Raw genomic sequence first — 9,893 nt, 5'->3', positions numbered from 1 at the left:
GTTTGCTATCAATTTAGGCATCAAAGTCTGCTCGGGATTCACTTCGGTTTGACCAGTTCCTGTCGCCTGGCCGGTCGTTCGTTCGTAGAAGTGTTCTTATTCAAAGGCAGGTAAGGTACGTTTGTGTCGAATTGCTGCATCAGCATTAGGAAATGTCCTCTTACTCAGCACAATAAACAAATGTACTGATGCCGAAACTGCCACGGAATAAAAGAAACAATAGCGTTGTTCAAAGTCTTTCTTTTCAGAGAAACCATAAAGGGGAGAAGCAGGCTATATGCCTATAGAGCAGAATACTGCGTTTATCGAATATTTTAAAAATGTGTATTTAAAGTTTAAAACTATGTACACATGAGCCGACATCTGTTTTCTCTACATTGGAATAATTTTAATGTTGAAATCTCTTTCGGACACCAAAATAACGATTTTATTTCAAAAGTTTGGGTTCGTTACCCTGTTTGGGACCATATATGAACCTCATGTTTTTCTCATAAAAGAACTGGTGTTTTGTGTTGTTCAGAATATTCATTCAAAGTAAATGGTCTTATCTGCAAGTTATAATTTAACATGAAAATTTATAATACATTTATAACTATCCAAAAAAACATTGTTTCTGTCATGAATATCTCAAACTTTTCCCTCATCGTCACATTTGTCATCAGCACAGTTGTTAAATTTTTTAATGTTTATTCGTGGCGTATTTATTTAAAGCCAACAAAAATTGTTAAATGTTGTTTCTTAATTATCACTTATGAAAATTTGCACCTTATTGATTATTTTGTAATGGAAGTACCGTCGAACGGGTTATCATTTAACAGCAGGGTTGGATGGAATATGATTGTTTTGCATCACGCGTTTGTTAACTTCAAAATTTCACCCATCCAAACACTAATTTTCATGAGTTCAACTCGTTGAATTTTTACCCCTGAATGTATGCAGCACGTTTATGTTAAATAAGGTGGTTTATTCTTGATGTCTCTGATTTTTTAAAAGGCATCCCACTATTTGAGCTGTCTGTTTTATCGCTAAAAGAAAAGTAGATTTAAAAAAGTCGAAAATTTTATTTGAATTCTTTTTTATTGCAAAGAGTGGTATGATAGAATGAATGCAGAATAAGAGTTCTTTGTTTGCATAAAAATGTTTTAAATCTATTCAAACTAAATAAATTGTTTCCATCTTTCGGCATTTTAGGACCAATTTTTTTTTTTATGTAATCGATATCTTTATCCATTTTTGGCTAAATGGTACCAAAATATTAATTTTTAAGTTATTGGATATGCTTAGTCCATGCTGATCAATGTTACTCCGAAACATGAAACCTTGTTAAGTGATAATCAGTAGCCACTAATGTTGTTTGAATATTTTGCAATCAATCTTCATGTTTTATACTTCTCTCCTCAGTGTGTTTTAAAACTTGTAGGGGATTATGAAGAAGTCACCCTATCTTAAATAGAATAGAATAGAATATCTTTGCTTAAATACACAGTAACTACCTAGTTGATTTAGATGAGTCGCTCGAATTTCAGAATGGTTGGAAGCTAAATATTCATCATTATGAGAGATTTGGCCCATGTTTGGCAATGAAAGCTGGTTATTTTTTTTAAAGTTTTAATTGAGATTATTCACTGTGTCTATCGTTTTCAAACTATTGAAAAATTTATAGTTATGAGGTTTTTGTTCATAAAAATTCAAAATAATTTCCATCAAATGCTTATTCTTCCTATTACGGAAAACTGTTTTTTTCACTCACCATTTTTTTAGGAAACTCGAATAGATTTGGCCCTATATTTCTATCTTTACCATCCCCCATCTAATGAAAATCTCCTTTGTCGATTATCCTACTTTTCAAGATGGATGATCTCCCCGTCCAATGGTTTATTACAGTTTTATTAACTTATAAATTTCTAAGAAAGACTTCCGAACGTTGTAGAACATTGTTGAAGACTAACTTTGCATGTTTTGAATTGTATGTTTGCAAGAATTTATATTTGTTTCGGTCTTCAAACTTTGAAATTTCAAAGAGGTTAGCATCTTCAATTATTCATTCGTAAAGAAATGAAAAAAAAAAAAAATGAAACCAAAACATCGGAAATAAGTCAATCCTAAGCTTACCAGATATTTTCCACACCTATCCAGGCAGGGAAAATTCGGGTTATTTTATCTACAAATATTGCATATTCCGGGCATTCGATTTCATAGGTTACAACCTCAAATCTGGGCAATATCCAGACAAATTTAGGAACTCTTCAAAATCAAGAAGAAAAAACTCAAAAAAAATTGTTTTTTTTTCATTGATATACATCAGCCAGTTTATTTTACTAAAATTCGCTCGAAAAGTTTTTTTGGACGCAAAATACATAATGAAGTGATCATACAGTTTTAATTTTTCTATGATTTTGCAAATAAAGTGCATACATTCGGGCAAAATCCGTGAAATCTGACAACCTTAGTGAGGCAAATGCTAACCTTAATGAAAATTTGATATTCGGGACTACGAACTGTATCCAAATTTCATTCACCAACTTTTTTTGTGAATAACTTTTGGTAGCGATTTTCGAGTCTTTTAAATATCTATCGACAAGTGAAAGAAGTTTCGAAAAACTATAACAGAACTGTAGACCTGGGATAAGATTCCGAGGTTTTGGCCTTAGTTCTGAGTCGAGATTGTTACATTTGATTAACTTTAGTTGTTCATAAAAAGGTTATTAAGAATATAAAATTTTGAGTTTAGAGAGGAACATGGGAGGCCCTCTTTCCTACGGCCATGCCTCCTAGTATCACACACCGAAGTTCAAAACTTATCTTTCCATCTACTGTTTTCGAGGACATCTTGAGAAACAAAACCCTGCCAACGAGGACTTACCAGTAGATATGCTGATGAATTTCTAAGACAAAGACAAGTGACAACAGATGACTTCTCGTTTTGAGACGTAAAGAGTGTTCAGGAGATAGGAGAGAAAAATATTAAAGTCTGTAGCAACATGAAGCCAACCGCCATCAGATTCAAATATGTGAACATAAAGAGGTCTTTTTCTACTTAAAACTCAATAAGAAAATGTTTAAGATTGTACAATTTCATTACATATTAATGTAAAAGTCAATACATTTATGCATGTGTTTTTTAATACATTTGGAAATCTTGTTCATATTTTCTGTAAAAAAAACAAAAGTTATTAAACCTACATATGTATCAACTACTTATCAAGGCTATCAATGAACGATTTTAAACATACCGTTGGTGAATTTATGCTTGGCTTTCTCGAACCGTATCCATCATCCAATTTGTTCAGTTTTAGAAAGTCTTTGCTCGATAGTATTCCTATCATCGTTGATGTGCAGAGCCGATTTCTAATTTTCGTTTTGTTCATAATATAAGAAGACAAAATAAGTTCTGCTGCAGCAGATGAATGTGGTAAACACATCAGTTCAGGAATGACCTTTCTCAAATAGGGGAAAGCATACTGATCATTCCCTCTTTTAGATTTCAAAATTTTGTTCCAAAAACTCAACCCGCAGTCTTCAGGAAGTTTTTTTAGTTGAGGATAGATCGAAATGTAGTCATATGCTGCGGATTAAAAATCGATGGATTTTTTTAAAACGGCGTTGTCTATGTTTATTCTGCTGCGTATCTGTTGAGTTACGGCAACATACTAATTCAATACAATCATCCTGATTTTTATCTCCTTTCCTGGGTAAGTTCGTTCTTGGAACGAAGTTGGTCCATCACTTCTTCCACTTTGATTCCCAAATAAAGCTGGTTCAGGCTGCAGTAGGATGTTGGTTCCAATAGAATGCTAAATCCGTTACCAGATTGGATTTTTTCTGGCTTTATGAAGTTTTTTGTAATATCCGCTAGTTGTGTCAATACTGCATCGTGTAGTAGCACATATATTTTCGTATCTTTCGATAGGAAAAGCAGATTTAATCTGTTCAATTTTGGCAGTATATATTCTAAGAACGCTAAGGTTAGTGTTGTTATTGGGTTATTTAATGCTGCATTTATTTTCACAACTTTTTCGAACTGTTTAGCATCTAACTTAAGATCATGATAATTGAAATAGAGCCTTAAAGCTTCCAACCGTTCATTTACTCTCTTTAAGACTTTTTCAAGTGAAAGCCACCTTGTCGCAGCTGGATTGAGCATTTTAAGAGGTTTTAAATCCAGTAACGATTGCATTTCAGCGAATTTCGATGTCCTTTGAGGGCTGTTGCTAAAGTGATTGAAAACATTCCCTGCACAGCCATTCCACTTCATATTAAAGTGTTTTACAGGCGTACGAAGCACAGAGAGCCATTAAGAGGCAAATGCATTTCATCACGAACAGATTTTGTATTTCTTTACTGAAAAGCGTCAAAGCGGAATGTACGCCTCCAAGCATCACATCTTGCCGTCGGAACTGAAACCAATCATGTTGTTTTTGTACGGTATATTGTCCTCTTGAAACTTTAAAACAATGGCATTGTAAATCGTTGTTGCATAAGCTTCTACCAATTCGATTACGTGGTATTTGAAATCATCATCTATAAGTTTTTCATTTTTGTACAAATATGTTCGAACGACCATTACCAGCGATTTGATTGTTGAAATGTCAGTTGACTCATCGATGATTAGTGAGAAACAATGGCTTTTCATTAGGTTAACTAGAAAGTCGTATTGAGTCGCTCCAATCAAGTTAACGACAATGGCAGTAGCCTTAGTTCGATTTAACTTTAGACTTTTTGCCACCTTTGAATCGTTAAAACTAACTTCGACGAGATTAGCAAACGAAGCTGTTTGAGTCATTGCTATATTGTTTTCCACCGCCCAACAGACTAATATCTGTCGTGACTGCACGCTAGAAACTATTAAACCATTTATGTTTCAAAAATAACCATTTTTGACCTTTTCCCGGGAAATGTCATTTTATGAGTTCTCCATGAGAAGTCATAAAATGACTTATCGGGGAGAAGTTCAAATATGGTTATTTTTTAACCGAATGCGATTTTGTAGGAGAAGTTGAAAAATGGTTATTTTTCAACCGAAATTCAAATGAGCTGCTATTTACGATTAATGAGGATTTGTCATAAAATTTCAAGTAAAACCCGTCATTTTTCGTTCGCAAAATCAGTTTTTTCGACATTTAAAAGAAACCAACGAAAGATTAGTGATAGTATTTAGAAAATTTTTATTCTAAATATTTTCTTTTCTACATTTTTAAACAGCAGAAGTTTATATCCTTCTGGGACGTTACATTATTTTTGCTAGCTGTTGTAGAATAAGCTACAGATTTGTTCCCTGAAGTTGCTGTTCGGCTGTCGACGAGAGTCTTGACTGGGACCAAGTGAGGATCGGCGCGGAAACATTGAGCAAGTTGGGCGACCTTTGGCCGCCTTATTGGCACCACATTTATTAAAATAGACGGTATCATGCTTCGGAACTGCTTCAAACCGTCCAACTCCGGAAATTGTGGTAGCATGTAGAAAACTCTTGGTGACACTTTGTTGGTTGAGACCTAGCCCTAATAACGGGATGGCTAGTCTTACCAGTTGAACCAGTAAACATCTTGCTGACAGAGACTGCTCAAAACACATCTTCGAGAAGCTAAAATAAAATCAAATACTTACTTGAACAACAAAAACTTACAATCAATCAATTTTCCAGTTTTTTTACCCGCTTTGAGAAGGTAATCTAGCAGCAGCCACATCCGGTAGCAGTGAAAATAGTTAATAGTCTCCCCACGGAAAATTTAACTGCCCTGGAAGTGATATTGCCACATCGACTATCCTTGGTGGCATCCTAGAGAGGCATCACTTGCTGGCGGTTTGCTGACTATGATAAGGTGACGGTTCGGAAAATTCAGGTTTTGCCGGATCCTGGAAAACAATTTGTTAAAGATTGTTGTCAAAGATAATTAATTAATTATTACTAACAATGAAAACAATTACCGTTTGCGTTTTTGGTTCCTCCAAACAAGTTTCCTTCACGATTACTAATTTCCCTATTTCCTTGTTGATCTCACGATTTGATGAAGAAATTAAAAGCAAAACAAAAAAATGTGCGGGGCTACAAGACTGATGAAACGGCGAAGATGATTCGAAAGACAAATTTTCACTTTGAGGTTAAATTTTTAACCTTTTTCTGGGTTATATTGGAGAACTAAACAAATGGTTGAAATTCTACTGTGATAAATTGTTAAAAAATAACCATATTGGCAGTTATGAAGGAAATATCATAAAATGGTTATTTTTGAATCATAAATGGTTAAATAAAAATGAGCGTGTGATGCATATTTTGTTTCAAGACCGCACTTTTCAAACCTACCACAATTATTTTTCTTTTCTTCTCTAGTTCAATTCACCACCGCTGACAATAAAAATGATCCGCGCTTCTCAACAATTGGGATTGGGCCTGCTAAAAAGAATAGAGCCTGCTCTTTACTCTTACACAGATTTCAATAAGAATGACAGCTAATCGGAGTGAAGGCTATTTCTCTCTCTGTTTAACACACGAGAAATCGTATACCGGGACTGCGAGCGCGCCCTGCTTCTTCCTCAACCGATCCTTAAGCATGTACTCTCCGGGAATTCCCCATCACAAACACACTCAACTCAACTGTAGCGTTCTTTTTACTAAGGTTCTCATTCCACTCTTGACACTCATTTCTCTCTTTCTACTTAAGGCTGATGTCATGCTGAAGCAACTAGCAACGCAACACAACGCAACGTTCCAATAAGAAAGCGTTGCAACGCATTGGTATGTCATGCTGGCGCGACCTGTCGCTTTGAAATTCCCTACAAATCATCACTTCTCTACATCTGATAATGCTTTGAATCGTCTCCCTTCTTTCGGGAGCCATCAAAAACTCATCAAATCACGACCCGGATTGCAAGAATGCCGAAATTTGAAACGACAAAATTCCTTGTTTTTTTTGCCGGAACTAAAAATTCATGAAAATTTTCTCGCCGATTAAGATATTTTTTAGTTTATTATCACAAGTTCGGACAAATCTTCGTACTATTGTGCTTAAACCCCGGAATCACTGCTTCAAATAGAGAAAAAACAATATTCCCATTGGATTTCCTACACTCTAGAAATAATTAAACCGTTTATGTTTCAAAAATAACCATTTTTGACCTTTTCCCGGGAAATGTCATTTTATGAGTTCTCCATGAGAAGTCATAAAATGACTTCTAGGGGAGAAGTTCGAATATGGTTATTTTTCAACCGAATGAGATTCTAGCGGAGAAGTTGAAAAAAAGGTTATTCTTTAACCGTTTTCAAGGAGCTCCTGGATAATTTGCAGATTTAGAAGAGTTTCCAGTAAAATTTTCATTAAAATCTCCGGTTTCTATTTAGTATTTTTATTAATTGAAACCAATACACTATATTAAAACAGTTATCGCTATTAATCGAAAATGCAAATTAAAATGATAAAAAAACTAATATAACGCCGGTGCCGGACAACGCCGGAAGTGGCGATATACCTTGGTGACATTTTGAAGAAGAAAATGGTAAAAATATCATTGACTCCAGTACTGTTCGTTCACGAGGGGTGAGGTATTAATTTTTGACCGGCGGGTGATGTTTTTAAAGCAGTCCAGCCCATTCCCGCTTCTTCCGGATGGTGAAAAAACAGTCGGAAGAGTAGCTCGCATTTTCGCACCAATACCTAAAACAAAAATACTTTATTAGGTACCCAACCCTTCCATCCTTGGAAGGATTCAAAAGTATTTTAAGGAATGTTAAAGCTTACCGGAAGTGTAATCCGAGTTCTCCTTTTCGTACGGGGTCATATTTCATCGATGTCCTGAAATTTAATTTCATTTGTTTATTGTAAGGTTGCAATTTTTAGATAACGAATATTAAAATATTTACCTTTGATCACCACCAACAGATTCGATGTGTTCCGAATTTATGGAGTTTCGAAAAACGCGTTTGTCTGCAAATTGGCAATTTTCAAAATGGCTACGATAGGAAAACCAAAGTATTCAAACATTTTGTGGTTAATGCTCAAGAACTACAAAAATGGTTAAAATTTGAGAAGTAAAAAATCTTTAAAAATAACTATATTGGCAGTTTTTGGGCCAAAGCTATAAAATGGTTATTTTTGAACCGAAAATGTTTAAATGAAAATGAGCGTGTACTAGTCGCGCTACAAAACACACTGGCATCAGATTTGTCGCGCTTTACAAAGCGACCAGTATGACAGGTCTGCGCTTTTTCCATGGAGATCAAATGAGAGCTGGTTTGTCGTGTGAACGTTGCGTTGTAGGTCGCGTTGCTAGTTGCTTCAGCATGACATCAGCCTAATAGTTGCCAGTTACATTTCGAATTAGAATTGAATTATCAGATAGAATCATAATGACAGTATAAAATTAATATAACATATTTACAGCCACAGCCACAGCAACAGCCGTACATTTTTGACCTTTTCGGATTTATAAAAACTTCTTTAAAAATTTTCCCGAGCCTCCAGTTTTGAAGGGATTCAAAATGTTAACCCTGTTAAACGTTCCTGCGGCATCAATTTTTTTTAATTTTTTCAACTCATCGCGCACATCATGTGTTAATAATTTAAGGAACCTGCGAAAAGCCACACGGGAGAAGGTTTTTTTCTTTCATCCCATTTGCTCACGTATTAAAATATATAGATACGAGAGTGGGAACACTAGAGTACTCACCTGCAGAGAGGGAAACAGAAACAAACACGCCGCCAATTTGAAACGACCGTATGCAGCAACTGTAACGCATCCCAGTATGGAAAAACTTTAGGCGTAAAGCAGTGCATTATTGAATGGAATAAGACAAAACATATTGAAATCTAAAAAAAAATACTTGGTAGAAAGGAGCTTCGTATAAAGGGTGATACGGTCAAAATTTGGTCAAGGGAAAACGCGTGTAAATCGGTGAAATCGCTTATTTAATTAATCAAATTAAATTTCTTTTTCAAGTTTAATTGGTATCAATTTCAGGAAAAATATTTAGTTAGGCTTCCGCTTTTCCAAATCCGAATTGCCGGGCCTTATGCTTAACCCCTGCCATCAGATTTTGTACAGCCACCTTGTCCACCTTCTTCGCCGCAGAAAGCAAGTTTGCCTTAAACTGCTGCTCGTCCTTAGCAGTATTTTTGGTCTTCTTTAGGTTCCGCTTGACAATAGCCCAGTATTTCTCTAATGGGCTGAGCTCTGGCGAGTTGGGAGAGTTCTTGTCCATGGGAACCACCTGCACGTTGTTGACGGCGTACCACTCCATGGCCTTTTTACCGTAATGGCAAGATGCCAAATCCGGCCAAAACAGTACGGAACAACCGTGTTTCTCCAGGGAAGGCAGCAGACGTTTATTCAAACACTCTTTCACGAAAATTTCTTGCTTGACAGTCCCGGAAGCTATGAAAATGCTGTTTTCAAGCCACAGGTACAGATGGCTTGCTAAACCAGATATTTCTTCGCGAACTTTGACAGTTTCATGTGCTTGAAGGTGGGGGGAATTATGGAGAGGTCGAGGAGATGAAATACATAATGTTTTAGAATTCCCTGAAGATGATGCTAAACAGCATCCACACGTCGGAATAATCGAAAAATCATTTTCGAATTTTTTTGACTGAACTGCCGAATAACAAACGCATCAAATTCTCCAGTCGACCTCTCCCTAATTCCATTGAAAATCATGGCCTCGACACGATAATTGCAAAAGCCCTCAAATCGTTACCCTTCCCTATTCCTGTCGTAAAAAAATATGTCGATGATCTGTTTCTCGCTCTACTAAACAACGGGGTCGAAATAGTTTTGCAGCAATTCAATGCCCAAGAAAAAAGACTCCAATTCACTATGGAAAAAGAAGAAAATAACAGACTTCCATATCTCGACATGGTGATCATTCGAGACCAATCACAAAAACTCAAAACGGAGTGGTA

General features: G+C 35.8%; 1 long non-coding RNA gene across 1 annotated transcript; it reads right to left on the bottom strand.

Annotated features, from left to right (window-relative positions):
* Positions 1-7,325: 7,325 nt before the first annotated feature.
* Positions 7,326-7,874, bottom strand: LOC129740200 (uncharacterized). The gene is made up of 2 exons (XR_008736144.1): positions 7,734-7,874; positions 7,326-7,649 (listed from the first exon to the last, which is right to left on the bottom strand). It is a non-coding gene; the product is annotated as an uncharacterized LOC129740200 (long non-coding RNA).
* Between the last annotated feature and the right edge of the window lie 2,019 nt (positions 7,875-9,893).

Source organism: Uranotaenia lowii, chromosome 1, assembly GCF_029784155.1.
Source record: "Uranotaenia lowii strain MFRU-FL chromosome 1, ASM2978415v1, whole genome shotgun sequence".
Taxonomy (NCBI): Eukaryota; Metazoa; Arthropoda; class Insecta; order Diptera; family Culicidae; genus Uranotaenia; species Uranotaenia lowii.
This window is presented reverse-complemented; position numbering and strand designations above follow the sequence as displayed.